Source organism: Aegilops tauschii, chromosome 6, assembly GCF_002575655.3.
Source record: "Aegilops tauschii subsp. strangulata cultivar AL8/78 chromosome 6, Aet v6.0, whole genome shotgun sequence".
In the NCBI taxonomy this organism is placed as follows: Eukaryota; Viridiplantae; Streptophyta; class Magnoliopsida; order Poales; family Poaceae; genus Aegilops; species Aegilops tauschii.
In genome coordinates this window covers 128,577,266-128,595,444 of record NC_053040.3, presented here as the reverse complement: position 1 = coordinate 128,595,444, position 18,179 = coordinate 128,577,266, and the positions used below count along the sequence as shown (strand labels likewise).

Below are 18,179 nucleotides of genomic sequence, written 5' to 3'. Positions count from 1 at the left end.
GTACTATCTATCTATCCATTCAAGAAAATTGATGGCGATGGAATCCGCGTGTGTGCGTGTGTGGCTGTGCCTCTGGTCGCTCGATGGTTTTTCGGGTTCCGTAAAGTAAGAAACTGTTGGTCCTATTCTGAATTCTAATAATGTTGATCACCAGGGAGAGGGAGATCAGAGGACGGATGGAAGGGATGGCGACAACGTTATATTCGAAAGGGAATAACGCTGGAATACCTTGCTATTGCTACCTGTCAGAGTGCATAATTATGAAGTAAATTACTCGGCACCGCTTAGTTGCCAAACTTGACAGTTGCTAAGACCTTCTGTCGACAAGATACACAAACATACAATTCCATGGTAAGTTAACGTCTTCTGATGGATTTTGTTTGCCTTTCTTGACAAGAAAACTATAACTATTTGCTTATAGTTTATCAAAGGTAATCTGCCAGCGACATGAGAAGTATGTTCATTGATTTCATGTGGACTAACTTACTGGATGATTTTATTCATTTCTTATAGCTTCACTCAAATAATTCTCCCTATATTTTTGGGTAATTCATTTCATCCAATAGTTGATAGTTGCTTCATTATTACAAAAATTGATCAGACCAGGAAAAGAGATCTTATGATAGTTTTTTCGTTATTACAAAAAATTCATCAGAGAGAAAAATAAATCTTATCTGATAGTTTGATCTTTTCCCCATTATCTGAGAAAAGTTCTCCCTAGATTGCGAATGCAATCGTGGCATGAGATTGTTAAGAGTGAAGACATGCATATGGGTACTTTTCACTGGCACATCACTCTGTAATGAAAAGAATAGCATCATATTTTATTTACCCAACTATTGTTCTCCAAAACTAATCATATTATTTGCTTTCTACAGGTACTATGTAGAGTATTTAAAGAGGTCATCTTCATGAAGCTAGCAGAGGATAGACATTAGGAAAAATGAGAGATGAGGTGAGTTTTTGTTGTTCACCATCCAATTCAAGCATCACACAAATTAAGCATTACTATTCAAAGGATGCAGAGTTAACCCGTTCATCCTTTCTAGAGGAATTAATAAGTTAAAATTTGTGTCCCGTTGCAACGCACGGGCTCTTTTTTTTTTTAATAATAAAGCATGGGTTGAGTCTGTCGGGTTCACCGTCGCAACATTTTTGCAAAAACGTCCCTTCTGTTTTCTCTATTCAACCCGCACTCCTTTTTAAAGTGGGTATATGAGAAAATGTTTCACTCTTATTAAAAGAACCCCGCACTCTTTAGTATTCAACCCGCGATCCTTTCGCACAACGTCCTCTCCGGCCGCTTCCTCTCGAGTCGCGACCGCGATCGCCGCCGCCGCCGATCTTCTTCTCCGGCCATCCGCCGACCTCCTGTTCTCCTTCCCCTTCCCCTTCCCAGCCCGCAACCTCCTCAATCTCCAACCTCCTACACCCGTGTCGTGCTTCTCTGCTTTGGATCGAGTTGGCCGGATCGACCCCATCGCCGATGCCAAGGTCGCCGGTCCATCGTCCTGCTCCACTCGTGTGCGCCCTCGACGCCGACGCCCCCTGGTCCTCTTTGCCGCAGCCGCCGCTGTCGGCCTCCGTCACCACGCGCCCCTTTGAGCACACTGGATGCAATCTCACATGTCGCCGTCGTCCGCACTGTCTAAGACCACCTACAGACACATAATGGCGGATCAAGGTGCAATAATTTTGATCTGGCAACTTATATGCTGCCCGCTCATATCCCAGTGTTGGCGTTGGTAAGCATCAAAATCACTATGTACTGGTACTAATTAAACTATATCTTTCCAGGTGTTTGATGAAATGCCCAACCACACCAACAACGCGAATTTAGTTCTACATGGTGGAATCAACGAGGTAGCATGACCTTCAGCCTTCTACAAGAGGTCAACTCAGTTCAAATCATTTAGCTATGTGCAGTACTATTGCCAATCGTCTATTTAGATGCTTTTTACATCAAAATGGTGATTTTATACTATTTTTGTATGTGGTTACGGTGATGGATAAGATAAGAAAACATGTAGTTCAAATCGCCATCAAGCACATCAGTCCTTTGAATGTTAAGCACATCGAATGTTTTCAGTTCGTGCATCAGTTGCAAGCAAGCCAGAAACATTATGTGTTCTATTTTTGTAGATCAGAATCCTAGACGTGCCAGTTTATAACATTCTCCCAGTACCTCTGTTCTGCATATATTTCTCAAACTAATTCTGCCATCGATTAGGAGTGACATCACCATGACATTTCCAAGCTTTGTCTTCCATGCTCGGGTCTCTGATACCTGAAATTCTTAGGAGTTCTTTCGAAAACAGTAGAAGATAAGCTTGTGGTGACTTTGTGAAGTTTTGGCATTGGACCGTTTGAAACTTTAGATTGGCAGAGAGCTAGAGACCCTGGTGCTCTGAAGGATGTTAAATTTGAGAACACAAATTATTGTTGTTAAATGATCTTTGCTTCCTTCATTTGGAAAAGTTAGCGTTGTGGGGAGTTTGATGTTGCGGTAGGCCTTGGCAGTGGCGAGCTGGGAGCCGGCGAGGTAGGCGACATCGTTGACAACGGCCGTCATGGCCTCCACCTGTGCCCTCTTGCAGGTGGATTGCTGGTCATTGATGTGGCGAGTCGGGTTCTTGCAGCAAAATCTACGATATTCTCTGGATGAGCTGCAGGTAGGCCAGGCTGTTCACGAGGATCCGACGACGACCGCCAAGGTATGCCCTCCTCTCCTTGCCCTTGGTCGGGCATCTCTGATCAGGTTGTAATCTGCTGGTGCAGTGTTGCTCTGCTTTGATTTGGGAATTCCTATGGGATCTATTTTTGATTGGCCAAAGCTGGTTTGTTTGCTGCCGTTTGGTTTAACATGATGCTATAATGCGCTACGGAGAGATATGTTATTCCAGTACAAGCGGCCGGTCAGTTAATTTGAGGATTTTTTGCCTTTTGTTCTTCAGGCCTATAGTGTGTGGTTTCAGTCCGACAGTTAAAACTTGCATTGGCTTGTTAAACTTCACGTGACCGGATCAGTAGGGGAGGATGATCGCATATGGAAAATACTGCTCCATGGTACTAAAATCTGTTATAGGTGTAGGAAGTCAATGCTAGGACCTCCTGGGATGTGCTCATGCATGCTTGGTCTGAACCTTTTCTTTTCAATCAATTGATGAACCGATGACATCAGATTATGCCGTATGTATACTCCACTACGTACGGATAGCCCGCTCGTCGTATCTCGACAGAGTGAAAACAACTTTGATCCATGGAGACGGATTTCTTTCCTGTTGGTGCAATTGTATGTTCAGGTGGTTCTTTCAGGTCCATTTTCTCTCTAGCTTCTTGATGTTTTCCTTCTCTCGTGTAATTTAGTTGCCATTTGTAATAGTCAAATTTTCATGTCAAATATGACTTGAAGATTTTCTATGCCAATTGACATGTCATTTATTTTCTAATTAACCTATTATTGATGGTGTCTGATCTCCTTTCTGACATATTCCAAGAATAAGTTCTCATGTTCAGTAAATGCTATTCGGTTGATTATTTTGAATTATTGCATTAGGTTAATAGGATGTAATTGTACTTAAATCTTCTTTTGCACAGGTATACAAACAACAGTGTAACAACTCTAGAAATCTACATCTTAATACTGCCCTATTTTCAGGGATTCAAATCTCCGGGCTGGAATCAACAAGCCCACATAATCTTCAGTCTTCCACAATTATGTTTTGCTTCATGTTCTATGATCAGGTTATAATCTGCTGGTGCGGTGCTGCCCTGCTTTGATTTGGGGATTCATTTGGGATCTAATTTTAACCGAACAAAGCTGGTTTGTTGGCTGCCGGCTGGTGTCACCTGATGGTACTGTGCTACGGAGAGAGATGTTTTTCCAGCAATAGAAGTGGCCAGTTAGTTAAGTTGAGGATTTGTGCCATCTCTTCTTCAGGCCTGTAGCTTGTGGTTTCAGTCAGATAGTTAAAGTCGCATTGTCTTGCAGCAGCGACTGACTGCTGGGTTAACTGTTTGTGGTTTCAGTCGGATAGTTAAAGTTGCATTTTCAGTCGGACACATGTTTTTTGTTTTGCCTGCTTTTTTCTTGACTGCGCACTCTCGCTGTTCGTTGTCGTGCAATGTTGAAGTTATTCATGCGGTGGGGTGGATGAAAGTTAGTACCAGACTAGCACTTTGGTTGTGCCTGTTTGGTGATAAAAAGTTGGTGTTACTTGAGAACTTAATGATGCCTTTGTTTGATGCAAAGAATTTCATTTTTAAGAAAAGGCTAGGACATCTATTGTTGTTTGTATCTTAGTGTTACAATGTAAATCATTTGTGGTAGCAAACATGTTAACCAGGGCGCAAGTATGTGATTCATGTTGTATTGTACTTAAATCAGTTTTCCTTAGTCCACAGAACTAACTACATGCTTCATTTGGTTTTGTGTGTTTTTTTCCCTTTTTTTCTTTGTCACAGTGCTCAATGCGAGTTCCAAAATGAGCCATCTCGAGTCTGAAGTCCAAACCGTGGAACCTCTTTCGGACTATGAAAATATGAGCCGTTGGGCTTCCTTCCAATCGGTTGGTGCCTCAAGAAGGGTCAAATAGGGTGGAAGACTGATTTGAGCTTCGGTTTTGTTGGCAAATCGAGGGGAGGAGAAATCAAACTCATGGAGAAAAAATTCGACCCTAGACCCCATGGCCTCGAGTTGTGTGCATGTGTGGTGCGACAAATTGGCGCCCATTAGGCGGCGATTGGACACTAAGTGGTCATGCGGGGACATGTGAGGGACCCATCCTACCTCAATGGAAAAAGTCAATGACACTCAGTGGAACAAGTCCATGACATTTGATGTCAATTGCGAGAGGTAGTATGATGGACGAGTGTATAGGGTATAGTTCGGATCTTGAGCTATGGTTATTATTGGGCTATGAGCTTGTATTATTTTTTCCCCATTGCAACGCACGGGCATTTTTCCTATCATGCATATGTTGCCTTGAAGTGCCTATTTTCGACATCATATATGTCATCTGCTTAGTTTAGACATGTTCTGTAATGCCAGATGTTTAGTTTCAATATCAGATATGGGAATTATGCAGTCTCATGTCTTTTAGCCAGTCAGAATATATGTGAAATGTGCAATGCCATCCTGTTTAACCAGGAATCATATATTTGAATGATATCTTGCCCATCCTTTTCTTCATTACATTTCCATTTGTCGACAATGTTTGTATATTAATCTACTCTTCCAGTGAATCAGCCATTTGAGTGGGTGATGGAAAAATCTAGAGTGAAAACAAGGCCTTCAGAGCAGACAGTGCTACCTGTCGAAGCAGATCTCTTGCTGGGTCCCGATAGCTCCTCAGAGATTGATTCAGAGGCAGATGACCAGTCATATTCCCCCACCGAGGTGTATGCTCTAATTGGCACGGTTATACTGCTCATACCATGCATATAGTGTCTTGCATTGCATAGTTTAGACATCATATACACAATATTCAACATCACGTCCTTAGTTCAGACATCATATATGCGAATGCCCTCTGCTTAGCATATAAATCATAGATGTGAATTAAATCATGCGATCCTGATTACTTAGATAACATGTATGTGAATTATGTCATGCGATCCTGTTTAGTTAGTCATCATATCTTTGAATTATGTTATGCTATGCTATCCAGTTTAGATAGACATCATATATGTGAAATTATGTCATGCTATCCAGTTTAGTTAAACAAGATACATGTCAACTATTTCATGCCCTCTTTTTTTCCACACTATCTATTGCATCTGTCTGTCATACAATGTTCATATATTCAACTATGTTTCCTGTTTATCAGCCATTTGAATTATAGCAGGTGATGGCAGTATCTAGCGGAGTAAAAACACGGTCTTCAAATAAAACAGTGCTACCATTTGGAGGAGATAGCACCCCGATTGTACATGCACGAGAACCAGCCCTACCACACATAACCCACACATAGTGCCTTATTAAGCAATGGTAAAGGAACTAATGCAGATAAGGTTCAGGATAGTGAGACATCCTTGTTGGTCTCCAACAAAGCTGATAAAACAACAAAGGAAAACTATCTTGAAGACAGTGAGACAACCCCAAAGTCCTGTCTTGGTTTACTGTTCGAGTTATTGGCCACTACCGCTTGCACAAGCTATTCAAACTCACTGTCTGGATCAGTTCGGTTTCTTGAGTCTCAACTAAAAGCTGAAAGACATCGATCAGCTGTGCTGCGACAAGAAGCGGAAGGACTGCAGAAGTCCGTGGAGCATTCAGATGCATACTTTCTAGTGCAACAGCAAGCGTTGGAGGATTTTAGCGCCAAACAGGACAAAGCTAATAAGCTTGCTAAGCTTGTTGCCAGCATGGTGGATACCCAGGATAACGTTTCTTGAGCTCTTCTGAAGTTGTTTCACTTATGGACTTGTTTTGATGCCGCGTTTATTTGCACTGGTGGCCAATTTTGACGGCCAGTGTATGTAATATGCTGCTTTGTTCCCTATATTTGCACTGGTGGCGAACTTCGATGCCTAGTGGATGTAATATGTGTAATAGCTGTAATAGGCTAGCGTTAGTTGCTTGCTTATTTATTTCCGTATTGTCTTGTTTAGTTGTTTGCTTGTAGTCACTACAGTTCTTTTTCCGCGTTTTTCTAGTGGCCACAATAACCTATTTTTGCTAACTAGGCCACAATAATCATCATGGAAACACACGGATTGTTGTAACCATGGGCCTCCTACGGGCCGTAGGATCCATGGGCCTTCTACGGGCCGTGGGATCCATGGGCCTTCTATGGGCCGTATGATCCATGGGCCTTCTACCGCCCTGATACGTCTCCAACGTATCTATAATTTATGAAGTATTCATGCTGTTATTTTATCATTCTTGGGTGTTTTCCAATCATTCTATAGCAACTTTATATCATTTTTTGGGACTAACCTATTGACCCAGTGCCCAGTGCCAGTTGCTATTTTTTGCTTGTTTTTTACATCACAGGAAATCAATATCAAACGGAGTCCAAACACCGCGAAACTCCACGGAGATTTTCTATGGGCCACAAGACTTCCATTGGGCCAAAGAAGCACCTGAGGGGTGCCCCAAGGGGGCACAACCCACCAAGGCGCGCCAGGGCCCCCTGGCGCGCCCAGATGGTTGTGCCCACCTCGGTGGCCTCCTGTACCCCTTATTTGCACTATAAATTCCCAAATATCCTGAAACCCCTCGGGGTTTACCTAGATTAGAAGTTCCGCCGCCGCAAGGCTCCGTAGCCACCGAAAACCAATCTAGACCCGTTCCGGCACCCTGCCCGAGGGGGGAATCATCTCCGGTGGCCATCTTCATCATCCCGGCTGCCACCATGATGAGGAGGGAGTAGTCCACCCTCGAGGCTAAGGGTTTGTACCAGTAGCTATGTGTTTAATCTCTCTCTCTCGTGATCTATATCATGGGCTTTGTTAATATAGTCGGATCATATGATGTTTCTCCCCTGTATACTCTTGTTGTGACGAATTGAGTCTTTACCCTTTGAAGTTTTGTCTTGTCGGATTGAATATTCAGAGATGAGAACACATGATGTATGTCTTGCGGTATGAATACTTGAGGTGATAATTGGGGTATCATATTGATTCACTTGATATGTGTCTTGGTATTCAACTCGCGGATTCCCGTGGTGATATTGGGGTAATCTATGCATAGGGGTTGATGCACGTTTTTATTATCTTTTCTCCGATAGAAACTTTGGGGTCTCTTTGTAGTTCTTTGTGTGGATTGAGTATTATGAATATGAATTTGCTTTGGTGCTACTTTAGTACGAACTCTTAATTAGATCGATCGGAAAGAATAGCTTGCATTATTTTAGTACGAACTCTAGGATAGATCGAACGGAAAGAATAGCTTTGAGGTGGTTTCGTACCCTACAAACAATTTCTATCTTTTGTTCTCCGCTAATAGGAACTCGGGAGTGATTCTTTGTTGCACTTTGAAGGATAATCATATGATCCAACTATGTTAGCATTGTTGAGAGGTTGCACTAGTGAAAGTACGGACCCTAGGCCTCATTTTTAAGCATTGCAACACCGTTTTTGTGCCCATTTACTAATTACTACCTTGCTGTTTTTATTTATTCAGATTATAAAAATATATTTCTACCATTCATATTACACTTTTATCACCATCTCTTCGCCGAACTAGTGCACCTATACAATTTGCCATTGTATTGGGTGTGCTGGGGACACAAGAGATTTCTTGTATTTGGTTGCATGGTCGTTTGAGAGAGACCATCTTCATCCTACACCTCTCACGGATTGATAAACCTTAGGTCATCCACTTGAGGGAAAATTGCTACTCTCCTACAGACCTCTGCGCTTGGAGGCCCAACACATGTCTACAAGAATAAAGTTGTGTAGTAGACATCAAGCTCTTTTCTGGCGCCGTTGCCGGGGCGGTTAGGCAAGAGGCACTCACATCCCGTCAACGAAGCTCTTTTCTGGCGCCGTTGCCAAGGAGGTGAGTTCTTGAAGGTATATCTTTTGATCTTGCAATTGAATCTTTTAGTTTCTTGTTTATCACTAGTTTGGTTTATAAAAGAAAACTACATAAAAATTGAATTTAGGTTGCATCATATTATTGATCATCTTTATAATGTCTTTCTTGAAAATGATGCTCGGAAAATTGTTCTCAATTGTTAGAAGAAGAAGTCAATAAAATGCTTGGCACAAAATATTTGAATGATGAGCATGATTGCAATGTTGTTAGTGTGAATTCTTTGAATATCCAAAATGCTAATGATGATTGCACAAGTCATGAAAAAAATGTTTCTTATAAGCATGTCACTATTTGCGGAGTGAATTGGGAGTGCAATTGTGCACCAAAAATGGAAGATAGATTTTGTAAGAAGCATAAATATTTAGAAACAAAAAAGTTGCAAGAGAGGCTAGATGATTGTGCTGAAAGATTTAATTTTTTTCGCCATCCTTGTGAACTTTGCAATGAACATGGTCATTTAAATCTCCAATGCAAATTCTTTCATGATCAAATCGTGTCCAAAAATTGTGATAACTTGATAACCCTTGAGAATCATAAAGAGCTTAGTATTCTTTTGGGGTATGAAGAAATGAAACGTATAACTAAGGGTATTCCAAAATTTAATCTCGAGAGATTTCTTGATTTTGATGTAGAGGAAATTTATATGTTTTGTGCGGTAAATTGCATTGAGAATCCTTATATTGCCAACTATCTAAAGTCAAGAGAACAAATAGAATATGAAGAGAGTACTAATGAAAGGGAAAATATTTCCCAAAACCCTCCTAGTGTTCATTATGATGAATCAGGTAATGAGGAGGAGCTTCCTATCCAACCAATCTCATCAATAAGAAGCTTGAAAAGATCAATTAAACCCACACATGATGTGGTGAAGAAGAAGAAAAGAGGTAAAAAGGTATCTCTCCCAAATAATGTTGCTCCTATTATTGTTGTGCCTCATGAAAATGAATCAAAAATAATTTTGGAAGATGATGCACTTGATGATGATTTTGTTATGCCCATTGCTTGTTGTGATGATTATGATTGGGAAGATAATGATATTTCTTATAATATTGGAAATATTTTTGGCACCAACTTGGGAAATTATGAGGATAGCAATTGTTATACCATTGGTGCCATTCATACTATTAATGATGAGAATGATTATGCTTATGATATGCCAAGCCACAAGCTTGGGATGATATGTTTGATGAGAATGACATGTTTGAGAATTTATTTGCTGCAATTAATGTTTGTCCAAGCTTGGGGAGGTTATGTTTAATGAAGATGATCTTTTTAGTCCCCCTACTTTGATTGATCAAACTTATTTTGATGATAGCATGCCTCCCATTTATGATGATTACATTGATAAAAGTGGGTTTGGAAGAGTGTCAACTCTAGGTAGTAGTGATCCCACTATTTTGGAGGGTGTTGAATCTTACTACAATATTGATGAAAGTGGATTTGGAGAGGTCATGACTTTATTTAGTGATACATCCACTGTTTTGGAAGAGGTTTCAATTGACTATGGCAATAAATTTGCTATCTATGGTGATCATTATGATGACATGTATGCCATAGAGAGCAATAAATTTTCTCTGCTTATGGATCATGAAGAGAATGCTTTATGTAATGGTTATATTGATGAATCTATTCATGATGCTACTGAAAAATATTATGAGAGAGGAACTTATGATGCATGATGTTCTCTTCATGTTTCAATTCTTATCTTTTATGTGAGCATCATTAAAATCATCATGCCTAGCTTAAAAGGCATTAAAAAGCGCTTGTTGGGAGGCGACCCAACACTTTTACTTACTGTTTTTGTGTGTTCACATGATTATGCTACTGTATTGATCATGTTTTATAGCTTTTGTTTCAATAAAGTGCCAAGTAAAGCCTTTGGGATCATGTTGGGTGATAGTTGGTTTGACCCTGCTGAAAAACCGAAACTTTTGCGCTCACGAAAATAGGTCTCATTTTTAACAGAAGAGCGCTATTGAGTTGATTCTTTTTGAAGAAGTTTAATATACAAATTTCTCACGTGGTCATATTTTTTTTCATAATTTTGGGAGTAGTAGAAGTATGGTAGTTATACAGATCATTACAGACTATTCTGTTTTTTGACAGATTATGTTTTCAATGCATAGTTTGCTTGTTTTCTAGTTTCTATGGCTTATATTGCTCAATATAAATTGTGGAAATGATATGCTACAGTAGGCATTGTGTGGAAACAATTATGAATCCTGTCTTTGACAGTACCAGTGTGAAATGGTTTGCTCTTTATCATACTAACCTATCTCACAAAGTTCCGTTAAGTTTTGTGTGATTGAAGTTTTCAAGTTTTGGGTGAGATATCGATATGAGGAGAATAAAGAGTGAAAATACCCTAAGCTTGGGGATGCCCAAGGCACCCCAAGTTAATACCTAAGGAAGATCCAAGCAACTAAGCTTGGGGATGCCCCGGAAGGCATCCCCTCTTTCGTCTCCAACATTATCGGTAAACTCACTTGGAGCTATGTTTTCATTCGTCACATGATATGAGTTTTAGTTGGAGCGTCAATTTCTTTTGTTAGGATTTGCTTGATGTTATTTAGAATAATGTTTTGCATCTTTTATTTCGATAAAAGTGGCATTGATAGCCTTTTCCATGCTTATCTTGCAAGTATACTTGTTGTTTTTTGAAAACAGAAAGTTTATCGATGTTCGAAAAATTCCCGAGGAAAGTTAGAATGTGATAATGTTGGAACTTTTTGCAAAATGAGCTCTAATAAATTTTCTTCGGTGTGGTAGAATTTCATAATGTTTGGAGTTAGGGAAGTATTGATACTCTTGCATTCTTTACAGACTCTACTGTTTGGCAGATTGCTGTTATGTTTGCATTGTTTGCATATGCTTGCTTGTTTAATGAATCTATGTGAGGATAGGAGTATTAATTATGCAGAGGCATTTAGTATGCAATGTTGAATAATAATTTTATTGATTTTCTACAGTATAGAATGATAAGTTTTTTTGCATTGGTTTATACTAACTTATCTCATGAGTTCTTGTTGAGTTTTGTGTGGATGAAGTTTTTGAGATTTAGGAAAACCGTGATATGAGAAGAATTAAGGAGACACAAAAGCTCAAGCTTGGGGATTCCCAAGGCATACCAAGATAATATTTCAATAAGTGTCAAGCATCTAAGCTTGGGGATGCCTCGGTAGGCATCCCTCCTTTCCTCTTCAACAATTATCGGTTAGTATCGATTGAGCCTAAGTTTTTGTTTCTTCACATGAGTTGTGCTATAGTTGGAATGCCATTTTATTTTGTTTTACTTGCTGTTTTAATAAATTACTTAGATCTGAAAGTTCTTAATAAGAGAGAGTCCTCAAATAGCTACCTGTTTACTTAACTACTCATTTGATCTTCACTTATATCATTTTGGAGTAGCTTGTCATTTACAATTGTGCTTCACTTATATCCTACGAGTAAATTGTTGAATAAATTGAATGTCATGAACTTGAAATCATATCATGCCTAGTGGTAGCTTCACATTGGGTTTAGAAAGTGAAATCTTTTGAGGCTTGACAATCACAATACTGGTCATACAAGCAATCACGAATAATTAGTATAAGGAAGAGAACTTTCACATATAAATACACTATCATGGAAATCTTTTGTGATTGTGAGACCCCATCAAAATATTATATGCCAAAATTGTTGATGTCGGACAAGGAAGACAACGTAATGATTTATGTTTGCTCATATTCACATAGAAGTCATATTGTCATAGATCCTTGAACATGTGGTGCTTGCCCCCCATCTTTGCTAGCCAAAAATCTCGCACCAAGTAGAGATACTACTTGTGCATCCAAAAACTCATAAACCCAAATCTTATTTTCAAGAGTCCACCATACCTACCTAAGGATTGAGCAAGATCCTTCAAGTAAGTTGTCATCGGTGCAATAAGGCAATAAAAATTGCTTCTAAAAGTGTGAGATCATTTAGTGTAAGAGAAAATTGAGCGTTGTACGAACTTGGATGGCAAAGAATGAAAGTGAAGGACTGCATAATAAAGGTTGTCATCTTAAGGAGCAATACAATGTGAAGTTCTCTTGCGCTAAGGGATTGAGCATACAAACAAATAAGCGCATGGCAACCTCTGCTTCCCTCTGCGAAGGGCCTATCTTTTACTTTTATGTATTTACTTTTATGCAAAGAGTCAAAGTTTTTCTCTCTATTCCTTTTATTTTTCTCCTTTGGCAAGCATCATGTGGTGAGGAAAGATCTAGGCACATATGTCCAGTTGAATATGGGTAGCATGAGTTATTATTGTTGACATCACCCTTGAGGTCAATACGTTGGGAGGCAAAACAATAAGCCCCTATCTTTCTATGTGTCCGGTTGAAACGTTTTGCTCATGTGTACGTGGTGAGTGTTAGCAATCATAGAAGACTATATGATAGTTGAGTATGTGGAGCTCTTACTTAAACTCTGTTGAATAAGTTGAATTGCAATTGCTTGGTGACTAAGAACATAGGTTGTTGAGTTTCAAGAGAGTTCATTGTTTGAACCTTAACATGTGAATTGGTTGCCACTATAACATGAGAAGTTTTATAAGAAAGAATTGCTGTTATGATGCTAGGAAAGGTGATTGAAATTATCATTGATCAAACTTATGCACTTTGCTAGCATTCACACTTCATAAATTATTTCTTTTAACATTTACCTACTCGAGGAAGAGTAGGAATTAAGCTTGGGGATGCTGATACGTCTCCAACGTATCTATAATTTATGAAGTATTCATGCTGTTATTTTATCATTCTTGGGTGTTTTACAATCATTTTATAGCAACTTTATATCATTTTTTGGGACTAACCTATTGACCCAGTGCCCAGTGCCAGTTGCTATTTTTTGCTTGTTTTTTACATCATAGGAAATCAATATCAAACGGAGTCCAAACACCGCGAAACTCCACGGAGATTTTTTATGGGCCACAAGACTTCCATTGGGCCGAAGAAGCACCTGAGGGGTGCCCCAAGGGGGGCACAACCCACCAAGGCGCGCCAGGGCCCCCTGGCGCGCCCAGATGAGTTGTGCCCACCTCGGTGGCCTCCTGTACCCCTTATTTGCACTATAAATTCCCAAATATTCTGAAACCCCTTGGGGTTTACCTAGATCAGAAGTTCTGCCGCTGCAAGGCTCCGTAGCCATCGAAAACCAATCTAGACCCGTTCCGGCACCCTGCCCGAGGGGGGAGTCATCTCCGGTGGCCATCTTCATCATCCCGGCTGCCACCACGATGAGGAGGGAGTAGTCCACCCTCGGGGCTAAGGGTTTGCACCAGTAGCTATGTGTTTAATCTCTCTCTCTCTCTCTCGTGATCTATATCATGGGCTTTGTTAATATAGTCGGATCATATGATGTTTCTCCCCTCTATACTCTTGTTGTGATGAATTGAGTCTTTACCCTTTGAAGTTTTGTCTTGTCGGATTGAATATTCAGAGATGAGAACACATGATGTATGTCTTGCGGTATGAATACTTGAGGTGACAATTGGGGTATCATATTGATTCACTTGATATGTGTCTTGGTATTCAACTCGCGGATTCCCGCGGTGATATTGGGGTAATCTATGCATAGGGGTTGATGCACATTTTTATTATCTTTTCTCCGATAGAAACTTTGGGGTCTCTTTGTAGTTCTTTGTGTGGATTGAGTATTATGAATATGAATTTGCTTTGGTGCTACTTTAGTACGAACTCTTGATTAGATCGATCGGAAAGAATAGCTTGCGTTATTTTAGTACGAACTCTAGGATAGATCAAACGGAAAGAATAGCTTTGAGGTGGTTTCGTACCCTACAAACAATTTCTATCTTTTGTTCTCCGCTAATAGGAACTCGGGAGTGATTCTTCGTTGCACTTTGAGGGATAATCATATGATCCAACTATGTTAGCATTGTTGAGAGGTTGCACTGGTGAAAGTACGGACCCTAGGCCTCATTTTTAAGCATTACAACACCGTTGTTGTGCCCGTTTACTAATTTCTACCTTGCTGTTTTTATTTATTCAGATTATAAAAATATATTTCTACCATCCATATTACACTTTTATCACCATCTCTTCGCCGAACTAGTGCACCTATACAATTTGCCATTGTATTGGGTGTGTTGGGGACACAAGAGATTTCTTGTATTTGGTTGCAGGGTCGTTTGAGAGAGACCATCTTCATCCTACACCTCTCATGGATTGATAAACCTTAGGTCATCCACTTGAGGGCAAATTGCTACTGTCCTATAAAACTCTGCGCTTGGAGGCCCAACACGTGTCTACAAGAATAAAGCTGTGTAGTAGACATCAGGGCCGTATGATCCATGGGCCTTCTACGGGCCGTATGATCCATGGGACTTCTATGGGCCGTAGGATCCATGGGCCTTCTACGGGACGTATAGTCATTTTGCCAAACATGGGTCGTACTATTCGTGGACCATAATGGGCCGTTAATAGGCCGTATTCGATAACGCTATGAAAACAGCCCAACGGGTTAATGGACCACAAACGGGCCGAATGTAACCACAGGCTGAATTTGGCCCACAAATGGAACAGACCAGTAAGGGACCATAACTAACCGAATTCTAGAAATGAGCCCAAGAATAAATGGGCCCTTGGAAGGCCGAAAGGTAACATGGGCTGGAAACGGCCGACAGAATAATGGGTCGTTAATGGGTATAAAGCGATACAATGTTCATTATGGGCCAGTTTCGTCTCGGGCCTTTAATGGGCCCAGAGTTACAAAGGGCCTCATATGGGCTGAAAGACATCATGGCCATACATGGGTCGGAAGTTACAACGGGCTGGAATCATATTGGACGGCCCAGATGACGCTACTGGGCTTAATTCCGATAGGCCGTATCGGGCCGTAAATGGGCTATATACGAACATGCCGTTAACAGTCTTTCTATCGTGGAATTGTCATGGAAGATGTCCTAGCAAGAGGACTTAGTCGTGGAGCCATCGCAACAGGGTTAGCTTAAAGGGGTTAAACAGGACAAAAGACACAAGGAGTTTATACTGGTTCGGCCCCTTGCGGTGAAGGTAAAGGCCTAATCCAGTTTGAGGTGGTATTGCTTATGCCTCGATTACCAGGGAGCGAATACGCTTGACCTAGCTTTCGATTTGTTGTCTCTTGCCCTAAACCGCTGTAGGGTCGTCCCTTTATATACTCAGGTTGACGCCCTGCGGCTTACAGAGTCCCGGCCGGTTCATAACAACGTGTTCGGCTCGGTGACCAAATAGACATGCCTTACAATATAAGTCATACATATATGGCAGTTTACACTTATGGGCCTTAAACCACCTTTGGGCCTTGGGCTCTTAGTGAGCCGTCTTCATGAACCACCATCTTCAATACCTTCATGGGCTTCGTGATGATGAACCGCCGTTGGTATAACCCGGCCCCTCCTAGGCGGGTCATACCTAATAGTTATATCCCCAACACTTAGGAAAAATACCTTATAGTCCCCAGGTTGATTTGAACTTGTTCATGTCAATCTTCAACACTTAGGAAAAATCCTTCTTCACCTGTTCCCGCACGATATTCCGCCGTGACATCATCTCCTGGAATTTCGGAGACCTGCCATGATGTCATCTATTATTAATTTTGCACAATACCCAGCATATCTTAACGGATCCTTATCTTTAATAACCATCCCGAAAATCGAGGCGTTTGCGTCGTCACATATCATTTTTTGGTCCCCTCGATTCCCGCGCATGTCAGTTATCCTTCCATCCTTATAAATAGGGCCACGGGTCCCTTTCTTTTCTCCTCCCTTTCCTCTTCGTCCTCTTCTTCTTCCTCACATCTCCGCGACAACCTGCACGCCTGAGCACCGCCGCCGCCGAACTCATCAGCTTCCTTGACTCCGGCCGCTGCATCGACCTGAACGAGACCAGAGCAGCCACGACATTTCTCCATTGTTCAGTGGATCCCGTAAGTGCCTCTCCTTTCTCCATCACAGATCTTCCATTAGGGTTTCTCGAAGTTCTTCAGAGTTCATCCTTGTTCTTCGTTGCAACTGATGACTTTGATCCAAACATAGCACTTCTCCCGCACGACGGCAGCCGTGATACTTGTTTCTGTTATTAGATCATCTCCTTCGCGTAAGAAAAACCCATCCGAACATATGAATTGCTCGAGCACTGTATTTCAGGTCAAAAATATTTTCCATTATCCGAAGTGTCCCAGATCCGAAATCCTAGCATTAATCTATGAAACTTGTTTGCCTCAACACTTAGTAGAATTCGCTCTTGACAAATCTTGAATATCATTGCTATCATGGCAGCTTACACCACCGGTTTATAATTATCCATATATCATTAGGCCCCACTTAAGCCGCCAATCTGAATACATACTTAGCGTTTACTTCCAGCTTAATGAATCAACTTAAACCGGCAAATTTTTCTCTCTTTCAGGCTTCTTCCTTCACAATGCCACCGAAGACAGTCACCTCATGTAATTGGGTTCCCTCAATTGTTACTGAGAACATGCTCAAAGACTTTGTCAACACCGGCTATTTACCAGCAAAAGATATCATGCATTGGCGCGCCCCCAAACCAAGCAAAGAAAGACCTCACCCAAAGGATGATGAAGTCATCGTTTTTACTGATCACATGAATCGGGGCTTCTCACCGCCCGGACCAAAAAAATTCCGAGACGTTATGCACTTCTTTCAACTCCATTCTCAAGACATCAGACCCAATTCCGTGTCAAACATTTGCAATTTTCAAGTTTTCTGCGAAGTATACCTTCAAGAGGAACCCAGCGTTGAACTCTTTAGGGAATATTTTTATTTGAACCGCCGAAACGAGTTTACGAACGGGCTCAGCTTGGAACTTGGTGCAATATCAATTCAATGAAGAAGAGGTGCTATCTTCCCCTATGCTTGCTTGCCGAGTCACCCCAAAGATTGGAACCAGACATGGTTTTACTGCAAAGATACCTCTCCGGCTGATGAGAATCCACTGCTGGGTTATCGTGTCCAGCGTCTTGACCCAAAGCATCGTCTTCCCGAAAAACTTACCGGTGCTGAACGTGCAAAACTTGCCCCTTCCATTGCAAAGGTCAAGGCTCTGATGGGAAACAGGTTAACTAGCATTGACTTGGTTCGGTGCTGGGTTTCATGGCGGATCATACCCTTGAGTCTCCGGCCCGGTTTAATGTGTACTTACATGGGTGGTATAAAAGATCCACTGTGCCACAGTTCCGTGCATTTAACTGATGAGGCCATCAATCAAATGACAAAGACCCTTCTGAATGAAGATCCAGAAGACTGCAGCAAAGTGGGTTTGAACCCTTTCTGCACACTTAACCCGCCACCGAATGTGAGTCTCTAAATTACTTACTTTTACCTCATTGTTCACATAGTCTATTAACTCAACCTTGATGACTATCACAGGCTAAATCTGAATTTTGGAAAAAGCAATATGACCATGAAGCTGCCAAAAAGGCCAGGGTTGCCAAGAAAGCTGCCAAGAAAACTGTCAAGAAAAGCAAGAAGAAATTAACTACTTCTGAGATGCTTGGGCTGGACGACAGTTCTGAGTCGGAGGTAGCCCTTGATTCCTTGGCTCATTTTTTAACCATCTTATTGACACTGATTATCATCAGGATGACA

The 18,179-nt window shown here is 41.1% G+C and overlaps 1 long non-coding RNA gene across 1 annotated transcript; it reads left to right on the top strand.

Annotated features, from left to right (window-relative positions):
* The first annotated feature begins 1,245 nt into the window (after window positions 1-1,245).
* Window positions 1,246-6,642, top strand: LOC109770642 (uncharacterized). Its single transcript, XR_005759643.3, has 3 exons — window positions 1,246-1,684; window positions 1,798-5,398; window positions 5,847-6,642. It is a non-coding gene; the product is annotated as an uncharacterized lncRNA (long non-coding RNA).
* The last annotated feature ends 11,537 nt before the right edge of the window (window positions 6,643-18,179 follow it).